The sequence below is a fragment of the Pezoporus wallicus genome, unplaced genomic scaffold, assembly GCF_028554395.1.
Source record: "Pezoporus wallicus isolate ANWC-B61680 ecotype Strahan unplaced genomic scaffold, APGP_CSIRO_Pwel_v1 contig_7265, whole genome shotgun sequence".
Lineage (NCBI taxonomy): Eukaryota > Metazoa > Chordata > Aves > Psittaciformes > Psittacidae > Pezoporus > Pezoporus wallicus.
This window is the reverse complement of record NW_026635568.1, coordinates 33,205-57,468: the sequence shown is the minus strand read 5'-3', so window position 1 is coordinate 57,468 and position 24,264 is coordinate 33,205. Positions and strand designations below refer to the sequence as shown.

Below are 24,264 nucleotides of genomic sequence, written 5' to 3'. Positions count from 1 at the left end.
ATCTGACCACCAACTAGCAGGAACAACAAGCAAAGAAAGCAGATTGAAATGGCTTTGCCAGAACTATCTGTCAGCAAGTCTTCCCCCTTTCCTTTTAATACACCCACTGCCTTGCCCAACTGTTCGTGGCTCTTGAAAGTTGGAAGAATAAGATTTTCTCAATGCAGCTCAGCTTTCAACACTTGTCTGTATTAAGAACTTCTTCAGTTCTTGGTATGGTCTGGTATTTTACCGACAGAACATAAACACTACTTTTCAGAAATACAAACAGCATCCATATTAAATTTTGTTGAAGCACACGACCACTTCCCACTCCAAAAGTGCCACACCACCAAGTTATCCATGTGTCTCCATTTACATTGCTACCTTTCCATCTTTAAACTCCAAAATGAAAAAATTACAATAGACAATTAAAATATATTGTATGAAACTACAAGCTTTGTATGAAACAAGGCTTTGATCACTTCCAGTGCTGTGTCTTTTCCAGCAGATGACTCCAGCAAGGAGCTACTTGCAGTTTAAGCACTAGGTCTTCAAGAAGTTCAGCAATAGCTGAACAAAACCAAATGTCTAATGTTGATTACCAGGCAAAGAAGGATGAACATCATGACTGAACACACTCCATTTACCACATGAAGTGAATCAACACCTTCATTCATACATACTGAGGTTCAAGGCTAGTTAATAGCTTCAGAGCGTTCTCAGGGCAACAAATTAGCATGCACGTCACTCAAACACAGTCACACCACAGGCAAGCAGCTCCTTAGAAGGCTGTAATGAATCATTCATGAATACAGGAGCTGAAACCCTGGTTAAGGGAATTCTAAAAAGACATCCCCTCCCCCAGGCCTGTCCAGCACAAAATGACTTTTCTGGGTGATGCTGTTCTCTTTTATAGCTCATCCTTTGCCGGAACTAAGAGTTGGCTATACTACTCCATTTAAAAAAAAGCTTTAAGTGATCAGAATAAGTCCTGCCCATGTAACTCCAAGTATATCATGCCAGTGTTCAAAATTATATAGGATAAAAGCCTCATGGAAACCTGTGTTTGAAGTGATGGAGAGTTTTTTGTTTGGTTGGTTTTACTGGTGTGGCGTTATGTGCCATGAATCCAGAGTAGCTTGAGAAGTTACCAGCACAATATCCTGCATGCTCTGCAGGGCCAGGCAGCAAAACCTGTTTTGGGTTACACCTCAAGTTTGGTCCATCCAACATGGACCTCTTATCTCCTGGCCATTCCTTTCTAGGAGGAGAATTCCAGCTACAACAGCCAGCAATAGCTGTGTATTTCCATATACATTCCTTCAGAAAGAAATAATCTTTATGCAATGCAGACCTTTTACAGAGAAGTGGGTCAGCTATAAAAAGCCCAAAGTGTATGTGGAATTCCTTTTCCATCAGTCACTCCAGAACAGCATGCTGGGCAGAGGCTGCATGCGAAATACCAGTTCACTCTGGCAAGTAAAGAGAGGAGTGAAGAGGGGGACAGAAGGACTTGACCTAGATTGCAGTATCTTTTCTAATCATCCAATTAGCCAAATGCTATTCAAGGTTTTAACCAGAAATGAGGTCAAGAAGGAATGGACAACTCCATATTATTAGAAACCAAGTACCATTAAATGCCAGTGCATCTTATTTTATGCAGCATTTAAGACTATAGTGTGCCACACAGTTTTTAAATCTGAACAGCATCATGAAGAGGTGAGACCAAAGAGTCATGTTTCACCACAAGCACCCAGTTAGGCAACTGCACAACTCTGAGCACATGAGCTTAGAGGAGGACACCAGGCTATACTGCTGCAGCAGCTCCACAGATACTCATTGCTTGTTTCTGCCAAGACAGACCACTTGAGAGCAAGGCAGAGCAGAGACACAGGTCTAAAGCTGTACACCACTACTGGGCAGAGGCAAGAGCCGAAACTGTCTGTATTTGTGACTGTTTTGTTTCAAGGATATGGCTGAAACTGAAGTGTTGCTTCAAATAAACCACTTCTGGACATGTGAAAACTTGTCCAATCAAAATACAACATGATCATTCTGCAGACTACTCTGCTCCTGCCAACTTCAAAACTCCCACCCAGACGCTCAATAAGCTCAGCTTTAAGCAGAGAGCAAGCAGTGTGACAGAAGCATGACAGGATTATATCAACCTCAAAGACCATGAGAAGTTTGATACCCAGGATGGATTTCTGTGGGGAAAACCCTAAAGTGAACATCCCTACAAACCAACTCAAAGCTTCTGGACCTGGAGCTTACATCTCTGAATTCAGAGACGAGAAACCAAAGTAGAATAGCACTTGAGGTGAGGGCTTGCACGCAACATGCCTTCAGCAATTATGTGCATATGAGATGGAAAGAAGTTTATCAGTGGGGACTAACAGAGTGGCCTTTGCCAAAAGAGCCTCTCTCAAAGTTCAAGAGGCTCAGGAGTGGCACAGCAGTGATCCAAGTGACATAAGAAGGTCACCATTATTAAGCAAGACTTGGCTGAGCTGCTCCTTGCTGCACATTTTGTTTCCCCTACACAGCACAAGAGTTCAGGATTCAGATGCAAAAGACTACAAAGCTGTCATCTTTGCACATATATACTTAAAGTATAAATGGTCTTAAGCTCCCCAATAAGTACTTGTGGGGAGAAAATTAATATTTTAGTTTAAACCTTGCAATAGTGCCTACATCTTGTTAGTGAAAGGAGAGCACGGACAAGGCAGCGAGGTGGTACAGGTCACAAGAAAATAAATGACAACACAACTGGAGAGCAAACACCAAAGAGGTCAGAGTCCCAGAACCTGCATGCAGCAGCCCAACAGGGAAGTCTCAAAGCCACACGGGCCTCAGACTGCCATCCTGCATGGGGCAAAGAGCCAAACTGCAGCCAGCTCTTCCTTGAAGCAGGTGGCACACCAGTCGTACAAGGATGAGTCTGCAGTATCTGTATATAAAAGCATGGGCATGTTTAAACCAACACGACCAGCTACTAAACTTAGGCAAGTTATTTGACTTAACTCACTGCCAAGAAACCGCATTTGTCTCAAATGACTGAACACCCTATTAAAACACCCAACTTCTGCAAGCTAAAGTGTCCAGGCTGATGCTGAAAGTTGGTCCTGTACCTCCGGCACACTGCCCTTCCTTCAGGCTGCACAACCATGTGTGCTGCCAAGCAGTAAACAAGATCAGGGATCTAATCCAAACTAAAAATAATCTTACCTCCTTTTTATTTCAATTAAACAAACCAGAACAACAGAACAGCTTTACGACTGACTTTGCCAAGCAGTTTCACAAACTCACAGAATGGTTTGGTTTGGAGGGGACCTTGAAGCTCATCCAGCTCCAACCCCTGCTACAGGCAGAGACACCTTCCACTAGACCAGGTTGCTCCAAGCCCTGTCCAGTCTGGCCTTCAACACTGCCAGGTTTGGGGCAACCACAGATCTTCTGGTCACTCTTCTGGCACTAAAATGAGAGGCCAGTACAAAGGCAGCACTAACAAACACCTCGCAACAGCGACAGCTTGAACAATACACAAAACAGGCTTTGCCTTGCAAACATCAGAGGATCCTGTGGGAAGCAGGTCACTGCATTTCCTGCAGGTATCAGCCTGGGACCCTGCCCACATTCATCCTCCTACTAAGGTAAGGAGAATCCAAAAAAGGAAAGAAAGAAACAAAACATTCACAACAGCACATGCTGCAGACAAAAATCAAGTTCTATGGATTTGTTAACCTTTACTTAGAAGACTCTACTTCCCTTTCAGTTTTACCAATTGATGCAGTAAGGTTGATGCAAAATCACCTTAAATGCATGTTTGCAGCTGGTTTTAAACAGAAGGACCACACAACAAGTCAAAGCCACTGCAGCTCTTCTCACCCTGTGTGTTACACCTTGGAGGCCTGCGCTATGATGCATGGAGTCAACATGCTCACATTAAGGGTGATCTGTAAACATCAACACGACTTTCCCTCTTGGTTTCCAGGGTTAGATAGCAAACCTTTTCACAACACATGCAAGAGACATCACGGATTATTCCTCATGGACAGGTATTTACAAAATGTCCAACTGAAAAGTGTATTTAGACGTGATCATCATAATTCTAACAATACTTAAAATTGTTTAGATGCGTCAGTTTAACTGAGGTCACCAGAACATGAAACATTTGTGTAATAGTTATTACAAAACATAAGAAAAGCCTTACTTAAACCCCCACATTGTTCTAATAATCATAGAATCACAGAATAGTTTGGGTTAGAAGGAACCTTAAAGGTCATCTAGTTCCACCACCTACCCACCACAGGCAGACACCTTCCAGTAGAGCAGGTTGCTCCAAGCCCCATCCAACCTGGCCTTGAACACTGCCAGGGATGGGGCAGCCACAGCTTCTCTGGGCAACCTGTGCCAGGGCCTTACCACTCTCATAGCAGAAGAGTATCAATGCTACATCAACTTCTAAAATTTCTCCTCCAATAATTAGAGCCAGGATAGCATTACCAACCTTTTTTCCCTTAGTGAAAGAGTTACCACCTTTGATGTTCTTTTACCCTTGTTAGGAAAAGGGCTCTCTTTCCTACTTCAGCTTTCACATTAGCTACAAAGCTGAAGCAAAGACACTGTGGGAAATTCCTTGCCTACTGACCTGAAGTGAGAACTAACACTATAGGCTTTCACTTGAATTTGAAGATGAAGCTATTCATCCAGCTAATCTTCTCTCCTGAAGGGAAATCTCTCAGAACACAAGCTCCTCACCATCTCATTGGAATACAGACCTTGAAATGCAAAACTCTCTTGTTACAGTAAGAGAGAGTTGGTGAGTGCTGGCAAGACATCCATGCTGCCTGGCAGAAAGCCTCAGTGGCTGCTCTGAAGTCAGTGCTCAGGCACATCTCTCTTTCCCCAAAACCACTACTGTGAACCTTCCTGTCTGGCAGGGAGAGCCAGCACTGAGAGAGATACGGCTGCTGAGCTGCACTCAAGTTCATGTTTTGTTTGAAATGCTGCAACCAAGGCTTTGCATTTCATTTCATCCATTTTGTCACGGGTAGAGAAAGCAAGCAGCAGAAACGCTTTTCACCAAACCTTAAGTGTCAGCACTGGCGAGCACACTTTGAAACAGACTAGAAGCTTAAATACAAATTAAAAAAAAAAACAAAACACCCCCCCCCCCCCCAAAAAAAAAACCAACACACCAAAACACACCAAAGGTAGTTGTACAGAGGTAGCATCAAACTTCTGAATCCATCAGCAGAGGAGGTGGCTTCTTCCCTATTCACTAAGTCCCAATTCTGATAAACCGTGAATGTTGTGTTTTTATAAGTCACTAGTCAAAGCTCCAAATGAAGTGGCAGAAAGAGGGGAGATTTAGATGAGATTTTAGGAAGGAGTTCCTCCCTGTGAGGGTGGTGAGGCCCTGGCACAGCTTGCCCAGAGAAGCTGTGGCTGCCCCATCCCTGACACTCTGGCCAGGTTGGATGGGGCTTTGAGCAACCTGGTCTAGCAGGAGGTGTCCCTGCCCGATTCAGGCGGTTGGAGCCAGATGGTTCAAGGTCCCTTCTGACATAAACCATTTGGTGATTTTACAATATTCCTCCAGTTACATAGGAGGAAAGAAAGAAGAAAGGGCAACAAATGCAGAGGAAGCTCAGGACAGGATATACCAAAGGTATCTTGGTGAAAGGAATAGAGCGATAAGTAGATTTTATGCAAGACACCAATATCTCTCAGGACTTCACTGTAAAGGTCAAGAGATAGGAAGTCCGCAGGGACAGAAGGCAGGATGAGGTACAGAAGACAAGGGGGCATCGCTCACTTCCCTGCAGAGGTAGTAAGTAAGCAGCTCCAGCTTTTCAAACACCCACAAAATGAGAAGATAGAGATGACCCTGGAGGTCAGGGCTAACCGGAGCCACCGGATTTGCACGTTCAAGTAACCACAGGAAATACAGGTAGATAACTTGCACCAGGGCAGGTCTTCTGGTGGACAGTGTTTTTCCACATTCCTCCCTCCAAAGCAGAAAGGAAACCTCAACACTCATTCTCTCCTTCTAAGCCTGGAACACATTTAACTATTTCAGCTCTAGAGGAGATATTAGGTCAAAGACAGACAAGAAACCTCAGTGGCCCCCCAAAAAAAATCAAAATAAAAGGTATTTGAAGTACGTGATCTGCTTGGGTAAGGAAAGTATGCTACTATTTGTAGAGAACTGTGTCAGTAAGAACACTCTGTTACCAAAGTTAAGGGCTCATTCTACAACTCAAAGGCTTTGTCAGAAAAAGTAACTTATCTGAAGAATTTATTTGCACAGCAAAGAGCTGAAAGCCTTCAGCAGAACTGAGGCGAGGAAACCCCCTGCAAACACTTCCAGCATAAAGAGAGTGAGGAAAAACATTTTCAGCATGTTTCAAGTGGCACTCCAAGATCTAAGACAGCCACTGATAACAACTAGAGCTCCACGTGTGCCTTGCCACATGGGTTTCAGGTTGTTAACTCAAGGCAAGTAACTCAAAGCAAGGACATCAAATGCAAAGATGCAGGTGTTCTTTACTTCAGTTTCCCTTCCAAAACAGATGTTGGCTGCTTAGTGGAAGAAAAGCCATCCCAGTTCAGGCCTGAATGAAAATCTTGCTGATCAAGGACAAACTCATTATTGCAACAACACTGCTGATACAAGACATTTGCCATTTCCTGAACTCTGGTGTTCAGACTTCAGCAAGAAGTGAGATCTGCAAGTTCTGATGGAAACGGCTGCAAGGAGCTGAACAAAGAGACCCTGAATACCTATAGCTGCCTTTTAAAGATTTGGCATGAAAGAGAAACAGACTTTTCAAGTGATGGTGTGTGTTAGCACTTTAAAACAGAGATTATCTAGCTCAGCAAGACCAAATCTTGGTCAAAACTGTTAAATCTTACTATTCTAATGGCAGAAAGTTATTCATACAACCTGCACCAGAGATGCTTCATGTTTTCCTACCCAGTAGCTGCCGAACGGTAACTTCAGTGATGTTATGACAATGCCATGAAACAAACACTGACTTTCTCATGGCAGTAAGAATGGGATCTAACCTTCAACAGGGGTTAAGGAGAGCAGAATTCTGGCTCATACACTGACAGGCACATTTGAGAGGGCAAAGATTGTATGATTTAATTTCCAGGACAAAGCGCATGAGAATTTATTTGCTGACCTTCTGACACTGGAAGAGCTATGTCCACATTACATGAAGACAAAGCAAACTCTAAATTCAGTATTTGCAGAGGTACACTGATACTTAATAAGACAGTATAGTAGAAAGCAGAACTACATTTATACTGCACATACTTTGAGGAAGGACTGCAACAGGAACTCTTCTCAACACTCAGTCTCACAGTGGCTTGGCAAGAAGGAAAAAATGCCCCATCCCTGACAGTGTTCAAGGCCAGGTTGGACAGGGCTTGGAGCAACCTGGTCTAGTGGAAGGTGTCCCTGCCCATGGCAGGGGTTTGGAACTGGATGAGCTTTAAGGTCCCTTCCAACCCAAGCCATTCTGTGATTTTAAGATACTATGAAGACAGATTCAAGTTAAACACTGGCAACTAAAGGAACAGAATACAAATTGTGATGCCTTTCAGTACATCTGCACTACATACTAAGCACTCAACTGAAGGGAGCCAGGCCTTGCGGAATGATGCTTAAAAGCCTGTGGGATCTCCAGCTTACAGTGATCAGCAATTTTCAACCTTTCACTTTGCTCTGTGAATTATTCCTGCAGAAGCTACTGGAAGGAGTTGTGGCAGTGCCTAAATCCAGGCAGGATTGTTCAAGTTACAGCTCAAGAATCTCAAGCTCTGGAGGTGATGTCCTGGGTGACAGCAGAGCACAGACCTCCAGGGTGGCTAGGGATCCTGTAGTCCAATAGACGGACAGTGCACAAGCCCCAAACGCAGCTACAACACACAAGATTCCCACACAGGGAAGCATCATCTGCCAGGTTGAAGCAGGATGAGTGCAGTCAGTGCCCTGTGAGTATTACTGACCATTTACTTGCTAGTCTTTTTAGATTGTACTGCCAGGAACGCCTGCTTACTGCAGCTTTTCAGCAGCTACAAATCCCCTGACGCGCTCTGTTTGTGGATCGCGTGCCAGAAAGCATAGGGGAAAAGAGTAAATGGGTTTTGTGGCTCTCCAGGGGGGATGCTGCACTGGGACAGAGTATAGACTGAGCTCAGAAAAAGCTTCCAAACAGCAAAACTGCAAGTCAGAACAGATAATGTTTATTGCTGCCTCTTTCAAGAGGTTTAAGAGCAAATTCACATTTCCCCACATGGAAAGTGGGGAAGAAAAAAAATTCTTCCCAGCAGAGCACAAATCTCATGACTTGCCAGAAAAGGAACAGGGACATTTTTATGAAATGATCTTATCAAATCAATTTGGAATTCAGAATACAGTAAAACACAATTGCTCCCCAACTCCTAAAGAGTCAGAGCAGTTACTAGAATGGAAGACAACATCTAGTATCTATAGAACAACTGAACAGAGCTTCAGCAGAACATACAGTTACCAGCAAAGGCACTGCAGTAATTTGTGCTCATGAAAATAAAGCTTTAATCTGCCCCAAATAGAAAAGTACAGAAGTTCAGTTCCTGCCCCAAAGTTGCATCACTATGATGATATCAGTGGGTTGAGTCCTGGTTGGAGTCAGTGGTAGTCACATCAGTTTAGCCTAGGGTGAACATAATGCATTTAAGCAAGGATTCCTTTGGATGTTGTGGACCTGTTGGAGCAAGTCCACAGGAGGCCACAAAGGTGCTCTGGGGGCTGGAGCACCTCTCAAAAGAAGAAAGGCTGAGAGAGCTGGGCTTATTCAGCCTGGAGAAGAGAAGGCTGAGAATGAAGAAGGGAGACCTTAGAGCAGCTTCCAGTACCCAAACAGGCTAACAAGAAAGGTGGAGAGGGGCTTTTGCAAGGGCATGTAGGGATATTCCAGTATGTAAAGGGTGGTTACAAAGAAGATGGAGACTCCACTTTTTACCACAAGTCACATGGAAGAGACAAGCAGTGATGGGCACAAGTTACTCCTGGAGAGATTCTAGTTGGATGGTAGAAGAAAACTTCTCATGAGAACCGCCAGCCAGCCGTTGGAATAATCTCCCAAGAGAAGTGGTGACTCCCTAACATCGGACACTGTTAAGATTCAGCTAACTGGGTGCTGGGACATCTAGCCTAGATCCTGCTGTGCCTAGAAAGGTTGGACAAGATGATTGCTGAGGTCTCTACCAAACTGGGATTCTACAACTCAATTCAAACCATACTTAGCAGCATAGGACATACTACTTTCCTGGTTGCTCTAAAAGCAGAGGAAGGACAATAAATTTGACCACCCACAAACAGTTATCTTACCAAGGCCTGATAATCAACATACCAGGGTTCTGGGCCTTATAATCAACATATTAGGTTTCTAGCCATTACAAAAGGAGCTTCTGGTACACATCAGTACCAAACCCAAGAGCCACCACTGTCATGCAGCAGCCAATAGAACTCTGAGGCTGTTAACACTTTGGTGTGAACCAAAGCCATTCAGGACATGAATTCAGATCAGATGTCTGAGAAGCTAGTAACAGCAGAGATGTTTTAAATACACAGCAAGAATCAGACTGAATGCCTTAGCTGTTCTTGGCCAACTATTCTTACTCCTCCAAACAGTGTAACCCAACCACATCAGCAGAAAACCTGACAACCATAGATTAAAAAAAAAAACAAAACCACAAAAACACACCAAACCAAAACCAAACAGATCTATCAAGCATCCACTTCTGGTGCATTTTTAACATAAAGCATAGGCAATGCGCACATGCAACGCTGAGCCAAAAAGCACAGGATGACCTCATTCAGCACTGGGATATTTGGGCAGTCACACTCGAATTACTACAGTTTTACCTCAGGAGAGCATCCATGAGCTGGCTCTCAGTTGTGTCCATTTAGCACGTTTCAACTCCCCTTCTGGAGCAGCTAGTAGAGAAGACAATGGATTCTCTTTGGATGAAGCCAGAGGAGCACTTTCTGGGCTGGAGAGGTGGGCCCATGCAAACCTCACGAGGTTCAACAAGGACAAGTGCAAAGTCCTGCACCTGGGTCAGGCAACCCCTGGTATCTGTATGGGATAGCAGATGAAGTGATGGAGAGCAGCCTTTCCGAGAAGGACTTGGGGGTACTGGTCGAGGAGAGGCTCAATATGACCCAATAGTGTGTGCTAGCAACCCAGAAACCAATTGCATCCTGGGCTGCATCACCAGAACTGTGACCAGGAGGTCACAGGGATTATCCCCCTCTGCTCTGCTGAGAATCCCCTGCAGTCCTCCATCCAACTCTGAGGACTCAGCATAAGAAGGACATGAAGATGTTGAGCAAGTCTAGAGGAGGCCACAAAGATGCTCCAAGGGCTGGAGCACCTCTGCTATGGAGACAGGCTGAGAGAGCTGGGCTTGCTCAGCATGGGAAAGAGAAGGCTCCAGGGAGACCTCAGAGCAGCTTCCAGTGCCTAAAGGGGCTGACAGGGAAGCTGGAGAGGGGCTTTCAAGAAGGGCCTGTAGGGACAGGACAAGAGGAGAGATTTAAATGAGATCTTAGGAAGAAGGGCTTCACCATGAGGGTGGCGAGGCCCTGGCACAGGTTGTACAGAGAAGCTGTGGCTGGACCATTCCTGGCAGTGTTCAAGGCCAGGCTGGACCTCAGGGGCTTGGAGCAACTTTCTCTAGTGGAAGGTGTCCCTGCCCACGGCAGGGGGTTGGAACTGGGTGAGCTTTAAGGTTCCTTCCAACCTGATAGTCAATGATTCTGTTCAGAGCACATCCAGTGCGTGATGGGCAGAAGTTCAGCCTTGTGGGTCAAACCGTATCTGCCCTGATGCAAAACCCTGAAGCAAACACAGCACTGATACCAACTCCTGCTTGCCACCAACTTGCCTCCGAATCAGTGATTGTTACTCCATGTTACATTAGTAATATAAATGGCACTTGGTGCAAAATAAAGCACACTGTGAAGCTTGGGGTTTAAGCACAAAGTATTTTAATTTCCCATCGTTGTATACAAAAAGCTTGCATAATACCCAGAATCAAACTACACTTTAGGAAAATATTACTCCATTTCTTTAGGACACCAGACAATGTGCTGGTTGCTACGCAATGGTTAGGTTCATTTAAACCATCTTCAGCAGATGCTGCAAAAACCATATCCAGGAAACAAAACTGGTTTTTGTTCTCAAACATTCGCACTTGGAAAAGTCTTGCACAAAATTGCCCAAGACATGCTTGCACATCTGCATTGCTCAGCTGATTGCAAAGGAGACCACAACTTTTGCAGAAAGTTCACTTCAATGTTCTTGCAGCTTTAGAGATGAGCTATCTGAAGGAAGTCTGCATTTTATCTTTAAATCCTTCCATGCTACAACAAAGTTAGAGAGAAACCAAGCAAAACTGTATCTAAGCTCTGTATAAATTTTAATAATTAGAACCATAGATGCAGTTTAGGTAAGAATAGAAGAAAACATGTTTGAGATCCTTCAGTAGCACCAAGTATTTCTACTGGAACACACAACAAAGTGAACCATTGCCAGGACCTCTGACCTTGCTGTGAGAGGCACTCAGGGGCAGGGCTGCGACGCTCTGCCCCAGCGGGGATTCCCCACCTGGCAACAATGCTCCCTGCTTCCTCTTCCCTGCTGTGCTGCTGAGCTGGGTGCTCCCACATCTGCCACCTTCCTTCTCTGCAGGAGCCAAAATCTTGGGAGCATTTTTTCCCACATGCATTGATGCTGTGGGACAGATGGACTTCAAAACCCTCAAGCCAAGAGCCACCCCTTTGGGTATCATTTAAAAGAAGTTGTAGAAGAACCACACCTTCACACAGCATTGCATTGCCAACCCTGTAGATCAGCTACAAAGCCAGCAAATGACCTTAACTCCAGCCAGAGTAAGCACAACTGCCTATCCAAAGCAGCAGGTGTATGTAGTACCTCATGGGGATTTTGATGTCTTTAAAGAGGTTAAAGTTCTAACTGGAACATGGGTTATGACTTGGAAATTAGTCTGTAAGTGCCAGCCAAATAACTGGATTATTGTGATTGGAAGAAGGACAGATTCTATAGTATGCTGCTTTGCTACAGCAATTGAAGTGGATTACTCTTCCACCTCACCCTTTCCAAATTCTCCATTTCCACATCAGAACCAGTTTTTTAAGCCTCCATTTGTCTCTTACAGATTCCCAAGATGAGCTGAAAGCAACTTTCAGTTCACTAGAAGGTCTAGCATACAGAAGAGAAAAAAAAAATTCAAAATCAGAGGATACAACCCACACTGGGCTGAAACAGTTTACATTGGCAGAGCAATTGCTGACTTCACAATAAATCCCTTTTTAAAAAGAAATTAAAAATTGCAGGAAAAATACATCCAAGTGCTGTGGTCAATAGCAGATCCGTATGAGTAAAGAACAACGGAAACTGCAGTTCTCTGGCATATGACAATGTTTGTGCCAACTTTTGTGCAGTCTTGTGCAGCCACGAGTCTGTTTCTCTAGAAACCTTGCCAAGGTATTTTCCTGGCTCCAGACACATCGATACGCCACATGGCAGGAGGCTGCCATACAATGGCTTGGTCACCACAGTGGTGGCTACTGACTGCACTGAGCCTGTCACACAGAAGTCTCTGCAAAAGCATTTAACAGGCTGACCTTACCCACAGCTGCTTGTCATCAGCAGAAACAGGTCTCATACCTGGACATGGACTGAGAACAGGGAAGGAAGCTGCGATAATATTCAGGGGATTAAAAAAGAAACATAATACCACCAATAAACCTAACACACAGCAACAAAGAACCCTTTAAGAAATCGGTAAAAGAAACCTGACCAGCTTCAGCTGTCAGCTCATTTCACAAGCTTTGATTAATCATTTCACCTTCCACAGCGTTCTTTCAGTACCTTGCTGGAAAGTGAAAAGCCAGTTCTCAGATTCACCAGGAAGAGCCTGGTATGCTACAAATTATTCTCCAGACTTTTTCCGATTGAGCCATCAGGCCTCTGAAGTACCAATGAAATGAAGAAATCCATCTCAGACATCACATGCATTTTGTATCCGGTCAAACTAACTACTGCTGTCAAAAGACATCCGCAAACACACACAATTCAGCTCTGCCAGCCTAGATGCTGTGCACTTGAAATAGCTAGTAGGAAAAAAATAACAGCATCACCTACTAGGCCGATCAGTCCCCCAAACTGTTTTACAGAATCCTCTGAATTTCTCCAGCAGTCCTGGAACCTTTGCAGATTTTCAAGTTTGATTATAAGGCTGAGCAAATGCACTCAGGTACTTGCAGAGAAGTGGGCAACTTCTACAATTTCAATCCTTCTGCCCTCTCTTCTGCATACATCTTGAAAGAAAGGAGGGAAAAACAGCATCCCTCAGATTAAGAGAATAATAGAACCATAGAATGGTTTGTGTTGGAAGGGAACTTTAAGGTCATGCAGCTTCAACTACCTGCCACAGGCAGGGATGCCTTCCACTAGACCAGGTTGCTCCAAGCCCCATCCAATCTGGCCTTGAACACTGCCAGGGATGGGGCAGCCACAGCTTCTCTGGGCTACTTCTGCCAGCACCTCACCACCCTCACAGCCAAGAACTTCTGCCTAAGAGCTCATCTCAATCTCCCCTCTGTCAGATTAAAGCCATTCCCCTTTGTCCTGTCCCCAGACGCCCTTGTCAAAAGCCCCTCTCCAGCTTTCTTGTCAGCCCCTTTAGGCACTGGAAGCTGCTCTAAGGTCTCTGTGGAGCCTTCTCTTCTCCAAGCTGAACAAGCCCAGCTCTCTCATCCTGTCTCCATAGCAGAGGTGCTCCAGTCCTCAGAGCATCTCCATGGTCTCCTCTGGAAAAAGGGAAATATAACCCCCATTTTCAAGAAGGGGAAAATGGATGACCCAGGGAATTACAGACCAGTCAGTCTCACCTCTGTGCCTGGCAAAATCTTGGAGCACATTCTCCTGGAAGGCATGCTAAGGCACATGAAAAACAACAAGGTGCTTGGTGACAGCCAGCATGGCTTCACTAAGGGGAAATCCTGCCTGACCAATTTGGTGGCCTTCTATGATGGGGCTACAGAACTGATGGACAGGGGTAGAGCAGTTGATGTCATCTACCTGCACTTGTGCAAAGTGTTTGACACTGTCCCACATGACATCCTTGTCTCTAAATTGGAGAGACATCAATTTGATGGATGGACCACTCGGTGGATAAAGAACTGGCTGGATGGGCACACATAAAGAGCTGCGGTCAATGACTCAATGTCCAGCTGGAGACCAGTGACGAGTGGTGTCACTCAGGGATCGGAGTTGGGACCGGTCTTGTTTAACATCTTTGTCGCTGACATGGACAGTGGGATTGAGTGCGCCCTCAGCAAGTTTGCCGATGACACCAAGCTGTGTGGTTCAGTTGATACCCTGGAGGGAAGGAATGCCATCCAGAGGGACCTTGACACACTTGTGAGTGGGCTGATGCCAACCTTATGAAGTTTAATCATGAGAAGTACAAGGTTCTATACCTGGGTGGGAGCAATCCCAGGCACAGCTACAGGTTGGGCAGAGAACAGATTCAGAGCAGCCCTGCGGAGAAGGACTCAGGGGTGTTGGTCAATGAGAAAATGAACATGAGCCGGCTTCAGTGTGCACTCAGCCCAGAAAGCCAACTGTATCCTGGGCTGCATCAAAAGGAGCATGACCAGCAGGTCAAAGGAGGTGATCCTGCCCATCTACTCTGCTCTCGTGAGACCTCACCTGGAGTATTGTGTGCAGTTCTGGTGTCCTCAACATAAAAAGGACATGGAACAAGTCCAGAGGAGGCCATGAGGATGATCAGGGGACTGGAGCACCTCCTGTATGAAGACAGGCTGAGAAAGTTGGGGCTGCTCAGCCTGGAGAAGAGAAGGCTGTGTGAAGACCTCATAGCAGCCTTCCAGTATCTGAAGGGGGCCTATAGGGATGCTGGAGAGGGACTCTTCATTAGGGACTGTAGTGACAGGACCAGGGGTAATGGGTTAAAACTTAAACAGGGGAAGTTTAGATTGGATATAAGGAAGAAATTCTTTACTGTAAGGGTGGTGAGGCATGGAAATGGGTTGCCCAGGGAAGATGTGAATGCTCCACCCCTGGTGGTGGTCAAGGCCAGGTTGGACAGAGCCTTGGGTGACATGGTTTAGTGTGATGTGTCCCCCCTGCCCATGGCAGGGGGCTGGAACTAGATGATCTTCAGGTCCTTTCCAACCCTAACTATTCTATGATTCTATGAAGATTACTTAAGTATCCCCCAGAAAATTCCACCTTAATAGAACAGAATGGTTTGGATTGGAAAGCACCTTAAAGCTCATCCAGTTCCTGCCACAGGCAGGGATACCTTCTACTAGAAAAGGCTGCTCAATGCCCAGTCCAACCAGGCCTTGAACACTGCCAGGGTTGGAGCATAAATGTAAGACAGACAGCTTTAATAAAGTCAGTTGCAATAACACACCATTTGTTTCCCTAACAAACAAGCCTTCTATTTGACTTCACCTTTTGACCTTACTACATCATCTTCTGTTTGACACAGCAGATGGGACTGGAACACCAGATCAGATCTCATGTTCGGTGCTATCAGTTTCAGAGGCAGCATATCTTTTCATTTTAATTCTTCAGTTGACACAAGGGATGCAAACAAACCCCTACAGCAAGAAAGCAGCAGAGCTCACATCACAAGAGCAACACAGCAACTGTCAGCACCATGACAGGACTTGTCCTTGGACATCCGCATATTCAGAGATGACCACTGCAACATGCTTAAGCTCAATCTGCTTTCCCAAGTGAATTATCTCACTGGATTTCCACCCTCCAGAGCTCAGAAAGTCAATTTGACCCAACAGGAAATCAGCACGCAGGAAAAAACACCGCTGCTGAAGCACCCACTCACAAAGACTGTGGTTTGTGTTCCTAGATGGCCCAGCCAAGGAGCATTTATGGTGACCATCTCCAGCCCACATTCACACAGCCCCTCTGCCTCAGTGGTCAGAGGCTTTACAGTGGAAAACTATTCAGTCAGGTCACACACGGGGAACTTCCCATGAAAAACAAACTCAAACATCTTCAAACTTGGCACATGACAACATACACCTTCCTCCACAAAAACAAAGCACAAAGGCAGCCTGTCTGTGGCTTCTGTCCAGCAGCAGGACTTCTCATCTGGATCTCAACAGGCCACTAATGCACTACAACAGCCCCTTCGCTGCTATACTTCCTCACATCACAGAGGAGGACACCAAGGAGGTGCATGGAGCATTCAGCTGTGCTCAGGTCCCTTTCTGCTTTGGAAAGCTGTATCACAAGGACTTTGTTAGACATCAGCAAGAGAAAGAGCAACAACTCTGAGGTGAGCAGTCAAAAGAAATTATAGAATCACAGAATTCTTTAGGTAGGAAGGGACGTCAAAGCTCATCCAGTTCCACCCCCTCCTGCCACGGGCAGGGACACCTTCCACTAGACCAGGTTGCTCCAAGCCCCGTCCAACCTGGCCTTGAACACTGCCAGGGATGGGGCAGCCACAGCTTCTCTGGGCAACCTGGGCCAGCGCCTCACCACCCTCACAGGGAACAACTTCTTCCAAGTGTCTAATCTCCAGGCCCCAGGTTCTAAGACTCAAGCAAGACCTTAAAGCAGCCTTCCACTGCCAAAAGAAGCTGACAAGAAAGCTGGAGAGGGGCTTTTGGGAAAGGCCTGTAGAGACAAGACAAGGGGGAATGGATTTAAACTGACAGAGGGGAGACTGAGATGAGCCATTAGGAAGAAGCTGTTCCCTGTGAGGGTAGGGAGACCCTGGCCAGGCTGCCCAGAGAAGCTGTGGCTGCCCCATCCCTGGCAGTGTTCAAGGCCAGGTTGGACAGAGCTTGGAGCAACCTGGTCTAGTGGAAGGTGTCCCTGCCCACGGCAAGGGGGTGGAATTGGATGAACTTTAATGGTCCCTTCCAAACCAAGCCATTCCATGATATGTAGTGTATTTATCTTAAAATTGTGTACTATTACCTTAAACTTGTACTATATAGCATTAGTTTCTTACACTTTAATGTAGCTTTTTACTTTAACTGCAGGGACACCCAGCCGTTGTCCCAGGAAAAGTCACAAGTTAACAGTCATCTGCAGCTGCAAATTTACTGAATGAGCCAGGAAATAAGAAAAAGGTTGTTTATCAACAGTAACTTCCTCCCTGAGCAGGCTGCCCGCATGGGGCACCCTTTCCTTACTTCACACTGCAATTCTGCTCCAAAAAATAGTCTCCTACATCTAAGGGCCAGCATAACTTGAGTTGCACTGAATCCACTTAATCCATATACTTACCAAGGTCCTGCTATCAAAGAGAAAGGCCATGCTTCTGTTGCTTACCATCCTGTCTCCAGCTAACAGTGAACTGCTACAACAGATTAAGCTAATTCAAGTAGATGGTGCTCTCCCCTCCCCATGTTCCCATCACCTCCCTTGTGCTGGAGGACCCCTAACCTCAAATACCTGGTTAGGATAAGGCTAAACTGGCACAAAGGCAGAACAGCACCATCCTAGCAACGATGGGTTTGGGCTGGTTTAGCTCCCTGAATTATATACACTAACCAGCGCCGAGATGATAGCACAAGCAAAGGCAGAGTGGGGACAAAACTGCCACAGAAACATAAGCTGTGATAACCTCACACTGCTGCTCAGGGACCACCAAAGGGTGGTTTGTCAGGACACACTGCCATTCAAACCCGCAGCCCCAAGCTCCTTCCCCTGCAGCTCCATGCTGACCTGCAACTGTCAGGGCTCACTCCATCCTGCAGTGAGCCAGGTTAGAGCTCAGTGAGCAAACTAAGTCTGCAGAAAGAACATAGATATGCAACACTACACTGAAGATCTTCCTCAAACTTGGGGAAAGTTTTATGCTACCTTTCAGGAGCAGAAAGTTAAGTCACCAGAGAGCTGCCATGTTTCTTAATGCGGTTTTATAATATACCCTACAAACTTGAACCACTGGCAGCTGAGAAGCCAATACAAGCACACAAGCTAGGGCAAGAATCAGAAAACATTATTTCAAACCAAAAATGCAGAGTAACTTTTTGAAGATTAGAGTTGGAGTTTGACCAGAATATTTTAACATTCCCGCTGAATACACAAACAGAAACATTTGCCAAAACAGGTTTTGGCAAGCATTTACTTATCCTCTCCTAGTTTGAGCAGTCTCTGTCATCAGCCTGGCTATGCAACCCAGGGAAGTGTATAACCTTCAGTTTTGATAGTTTTCAGTGCAGCTTTTCTAAATAGGTGTTTTAGCCTTTAAGTGGATTCTGGAACAGATCAGTGGATGAACAGCAGTACACATAGCCTGGAAAAGATCTGGTCCCACAATACACCCTTGGCTGGGATTCTTCCACTCTTTCTTTCAGAATAAATTGTTAAAAATTATACACATTAACACATACAGAGAAGTACAAACATATTCACCAGTAGTTTATATTCTTAGAATAGCTAATCACATTGTATCACCTGAAACAACACCAGCTATTTTGATGCCTTTCAAACTGTAAAAAAAAAAGGTCCAAATAAATTGCTATTTATTAAAATAGTGCTTGCAAGTCTCAGCCGCAGATGTCTATTTACATTTACTTTCTAGCCACTTTTCAAGTCCTGTTTTAACAGACACCTCTCTCAGAATGGTTATAATAGAACCTGAACTTCTCCCCCCCCCCCATTAGGCAGCTTTGAATCCACGCTGTAAATACAGATCTCGCAGAAGCCTACGCTGTATTTTCACAATTTAACGCTTTTGCTCAGCTCCTGCAGGTTGCACTTGTTTAGTTTCCTCTCTCATACTTCTCCCACTACTCAACTTCCCTTTTCTTTTATCCACTCCATAACATGCCTGTCCCGCACAGAAACTATGGTAAATCCATCTTGAAAGCAGCACAGTAACAACGACTGTCAGGCTGGGAAACTGTAAGATAAAAGTTACAGATTTCGGCTTTGCAACTCGCTACCTAACCAGAGGCAATTAGCTCCTACTGCAACAAGTTGTACTGCATGAAAAACACTGACACACCGGGAAGGCTTAAAAAAGCCCAATGTGCATGACAGTGTTATTTACATCCTCATTAATCCCCGCGTTTTGCAAATGTGAAAAGGCAATGCCTCCCCACCACCACCCTGGAGTTTGCCATACAAATTTGTACCTAAAAGTATTAAGCAACCAGAGAGCAGGTCAAAATCAAAACCTGCCCATGCAAGTGCGTGGCGCTGGAAGGAAGCCGCAGCAAGATCAGGGAATGCCGACAGCCGGCACCGCACAGACCCTCGCCCCAAGCCGGCAGCCCGCAGCGCACATATCCCGCGGCCCCGCAGGCAGCCACGGCCAAGACGGCCCTGACCTCCCCGAGCTGGGCCGGACGCGACGGGAGCAGCCGTCCCCCGCCAGGAGGGAGCCTGCACCATAGCCCAGAGCGTCCGGGAGCCGGGCGGCCTCTGCCCAGGTCCTGCCCTTCTTCCTGCGGCCCTTCTCCCTCATGTCGGACGCGACAGGGCGCAGCTGACTCCGAGGTACCCGGGGTACTCCGTCCGTGGGGGAGGCCGGGGGTCAGGCGGAGGCACACGGAGCGGCCCTAGGTACGAACAACCCCCACCACAACAACCCCGACACCCCCCGCCACCTCTGCTGCCATATTGGGCTTCTACTGTAAAGGGCCCCGATCATGTGACCCTGCCCGCGTGACTCCACCTACTGTACGGACCGCCGGGCGGGGAGACCCGCCCGCCCCGCTCAGATTCGCGCATGCGCACTACCCGCCCCTCCGTGCGTGCCAAAGGGCGCGGCCGGCCCCGCTGCGGCCGCGCCCCTCCCGGCCGCGAGCGCGGCGCCTTGGGCTGTCATGGCGGCGGCGGAGCTCGGCGCTCGTCCTCGCCTTTACCCTGGGCGGTTGCGAGCTCGGCCCCGGTTGATCTCCACCGCTGCTAGGAACGGCCTCCGGCTCCCCGTTCCCCCCCGCCATCAGCGGTTACCGAGCGTGCCTCCTCTACACGTGCACCACACAGCCAGCCATCCCCTGGTTCCAGCCGTGCCCCTCACGGGGACACCGGCACCTGCAGTGAGAGCTGCTAGCTCCATCCGCTGGCTGGCGCCAAGCTGCCTCCACTCACTGGTGTTGAGCCAGCACCCACGGTGTCGCAATTCTCCATTGGCACCTCACCCTGGAACCATCCATTCACGTGGCCGCTAGCCTGTGCTGCGGATCCTTTTGCTCCCTCCTGCAGCCCAGATAACCACCTTCTCCCTCACCGACACTATTACCTGCTCCCACCCCATCCATGTGCTGCCATGGCAGCTGTCCTGGCGGTTGGCTGTTCTGCAATACGGCGCCATACATTCCCAATCCCCTTTGTAGTGCACCACCCCGCCATCCCACCTCATCCTCTGGAGCTGCAACCCATCTTCTCTCAACCAGGGACACCCAGGTGAGCCTCCCACCCAGACCTATCATTCTGTTTCCATCTTCTCTTCTGTTGAAGGAGGGATATCACTGACTGGGTAGAAAAAAACTAATTATCATGCTGTTTGAAAGCCTGTTACCTACCTGCAAAGGGTGTACGTCTGTGCAGCATCACTCAAATGGATTCTCTTCCCCTATTATGGTTTCGTAGAAAAATGAGCCGCTTCTCACAGTGTGCAGCATTTTATGTTCCTGTTTCTATGGGAAGAGAATGTGGAAAATCGTAGTATGTGTCTGTGTGTTGAACACCGTGCCAGGGAAAAAAGAAAGTTAAGGCCCGTGCTTCTACACCTCAATTCTCCCAGCACCCTCACTGGGTTGCAAGGTTGTGTACAATGACTAGACAATGAAGCCAAAGCAGATTAACAGGCATAAACATGTGGCATAAATGGTCATACAGGAGAATGCTGGACTGAGCATCAAGGGAAAGGAAGAAGTTCTTACTCTGAACTGGTCTTTGGAGAAAAACCACTCTTTGGTCCCTTCCAACTCAAATCATTCTAGGATTCTATGAATTTGTGGTGAGGTTGCACAACCAGCTCATACTCAACCATCTGACCTTTTCCTCTGGGCTTTTCTTGTTCCCAGGTACCTGGTGAGATGCCTTCATCATCTCTTAGTATTGTTAACCATAACTGAGCTTGCCAGCGAAATAAAGGGGATGGTACTAGTGTGCACTCTGCTGACTGGCCATACTTCACTCCAGCTTCTTCTATAGCAGCTTCTAGAACTTAAAAAAGAAAAATTGCACATTTTGGATAATGTAAACACCAACCATTCACCCAATCAGCTAAGGAAATATTTTTGGTGTAAAATAATCATGTCTCAATTGACTCATCTTAAGGATTGAGCCATCATGTTCTTTCACTTAGGATTTACATTAGACTGGAGTTCTGAAGCTTGAGTTGCCATCTGAAGGTCATTTAATTTTCACATTAGATGTAAGACAAGCTGGAAGATATGAATCACTGGCTTTTTCATTCACCAGTGACATGGTCACAGCAGCAAGCAGCCCTGTCTGATGGCAACTGACTGCAGGAAAGGCCAGAGTAGGAACATAAACATCTTCTGCAAAATTTTACATGAAATATGAAGTTTTAGAGAGGATGGGGTTGGGACGGAGGGACAGGAGGGACACTTACCTCAGATATGTAAATAGAAAATCTATTTTAATTCTGTGATTTGATGATCCTGTGAGTTTCTCTAGTTTCAAATCAGGACCATAAAGTTCACAGGATCTTCCTTTTGTCCTAATCAGTTTCTGTGATGGAACAAATCTGCATTTTTCAAATACCAGTCCAGACACCATTAGGCATCAAAATTCCTTTCAAAAGCTGTTCTTTCTGCTCATAAGTCACAAAAGCCAGATTCCCACAGCTGTTGTGTACCACATTCCCCACACTGTTCCTTTCAAAGTATAAAATCAAGGATCAGTTTGTATACTGCCTTGTTTACATCCCACACACACTAGCACCTAATGATACATAAGGGACAAAGCAAAGCAGGAAGGGGTTTAACGTGCTCCTTCAGCCTCATATCCAAGTTGGGAATGTATCTCCAGGAAGAGATGCCACTGAGGAGCTCAAGCAGCCACAGTCTTTGTTGCACTCTGGAGCTTGGAAGCTCATCTTCCAAAGTAAAAATAAACATGGATGACTCACCAAGGAATATATTTTATTATTACTACTTCATCTACTGTACCACAGCTTCCTTGTTCAGAGGAGCATATAAAGCACAGAAAGCCAAGGCACATCAAGCTGGTTTTAGAAGTAAAGCTGTTATGAGGAGGTAAAGTAGATATAAACAAAACCAAAAACCCCAAACAAGCCTCTTGGTCAGCAAGCGGAGAGGAAACCTGCTGCCCAGGCAGCCTTGGTGCATCATTAGGGCAGCAGCTCCCCAGAGAGCACCTACAGCTGCTTAGAGGACCTTGTGCTCCACTGCCTGCAGAAAGTGTCCATTCACAGCTGGTACCGAGTGCTGTTGGTAGGAAAATGGGTCTGCTTTCCAAATGCTTCCAGTGAGGCTTGAGTAAAACTGCCTGAGTCTTTCCTGGGGAAAATAATGTGCTCCAGAGGCCTTCTTAAGAGTGAAGACTTCCCTCTCACTCTTCCCACACAGAAGAGATTAACACAAGCATTTACAGGGGAAAAAAGACAAACCAACCCAACCAAACAAAAAAGAGGGCTAGAAGAAACAGTGCATTGATTCAAATTGGAGTATATTAGATAAAATTCTGTTCCCCAAGGTATCTTGGTGGGGACACACATGATATTTACCATCTCAACAGCACAACACATTCTAGCACTCACCATTCCTCTTTTGTACCCCATTAACAACTGGCTACAAGGGTGTGGGGAAAAGCACCATTTTTAGCCCTTGCAAGAAAATCCACCTTGTCCACCCAGGTAAATACTGACAGCCACAGCTGCATCTGGAAGGAGATCATCATTTTCAGCCAGCCAAGAGCCTCCTTTGCTTTAGTCTAATCCTCAAAACATGCTCAGAATCCCCAAATCTGCCAGTCTAACAAGCTCTATTCTAAAGAATTTTGTTTCTGTTTGCTCCTACCCGAAGATCAGTATCACGTTTCCCTGGTAGTCCATTAGAGCATCAGGCAGCACATACAGGATGACAGGAAGCCCAGTTTAATGCTGCATTTCAGAGAACTGAGATGTTATTTTGGCTTCTTTTACCTAGAAAGCTGGTGCTCTGCAGGCTGGCTGGTGTGCCCTGGGCAGCACAGCGGTACCCACAGCCTCTTCCAGGAACAGCTACACCGATCACCCAACTTGCTTTTCTTCTTATATGTTGTTGGACTTCCACCTGATTTCAGTGTCACGCACATGGGGTGACTTTAGTTCTACCTGTTACAAAAGGCCACTCCAATGGCAGTCATTAATAACTTCCCATACAATGCTCTCATCTGGAAGTTTGACTTGTTCTGGGTTTGCACCAGTGCCAAGCTGAGTGTAAAACACTGTCAGATCAAGATCTCGCCTTTTTAGAGAAAGATGTTATGCCAGCATGATTAGCTGCAAAAGCTACTAACAGAAAAAAAACCAGTAACCTGATAAAAAATAAGGGTAGAATGTATTATTTCTTAAGTTCTAACTTATGCTTTCAGCATTTTTCATAGGAATCATAGGACGGTTTGGATTGGAAGGGACCTTAAAGCCCATCCAGTTCCAACCCCCTGCCATGGGCTGGGACACCTTCCACCAGATCAGATTGCTCTAAGTCCTGTCGAACCTGGCCTTGAACACTGTCAGGGATGGGGCAGCCACAGCTTCTCTGGGCAACCTGTGCCAGGGCTTCACCACCCTCATAGGTCAGAACTTCTGCCTAATATTTCATCCCGGTCTCCCCTCTGTCAGGTTAAAGCCATTCCCCCTTGTCCTGTCCCTACAGGCCCTTGTCAAAAGCCCCTCTCCGGCTTTCTTGTCAGCCCCTTTAGGCACTGGAAGCTGCTCTAAGGTCTCCCTGGAGCCTTCTCTTCTCCAGGCTGAACAAGCCCAGCTCTCTCAGTCTGTCTCCATGGCAGAGGTGCTCCAGCCCTCAGAGCATCTTCATGACCTCTTCTGGACTCACTGCAATAGTCCATGTCTTTCTTGTGCTGAGGTCTGTAGAGCTGGAAACAGTAAGCCTGTTTAAACCCTGCTTCTAAACTCAGGTTCAGGTAGTGAACTGGTTGCAGGCTGATACTTTCAACCAGGAAAAAAACCCAA

General features: G+C 46.2%; 1 protein-coding gene across 1 annotated transcript in view; it reads right to left on the bottom strand.

Moving 5' to 3' along the window:
• The window catches only part of ASXL2 (ASXL transcriptional regulator 2), a 98,890-nt gene extending 82,680 nt beyond the window's left edge, over positions 1 to 16,210 (bottom strand). The window contains exon 1 of the mRNA XM_057396787.1: positions 16,147 to 16,210. The gene's annotated coding sequence lies outside the window, so the exon portion shown is untranslated. The remainder of the gene's footprint in view (positions 1 to 16,146) is intronic.
• Positions 16,211 to 24,264: the final 8,054 nt, after the last annotated feature.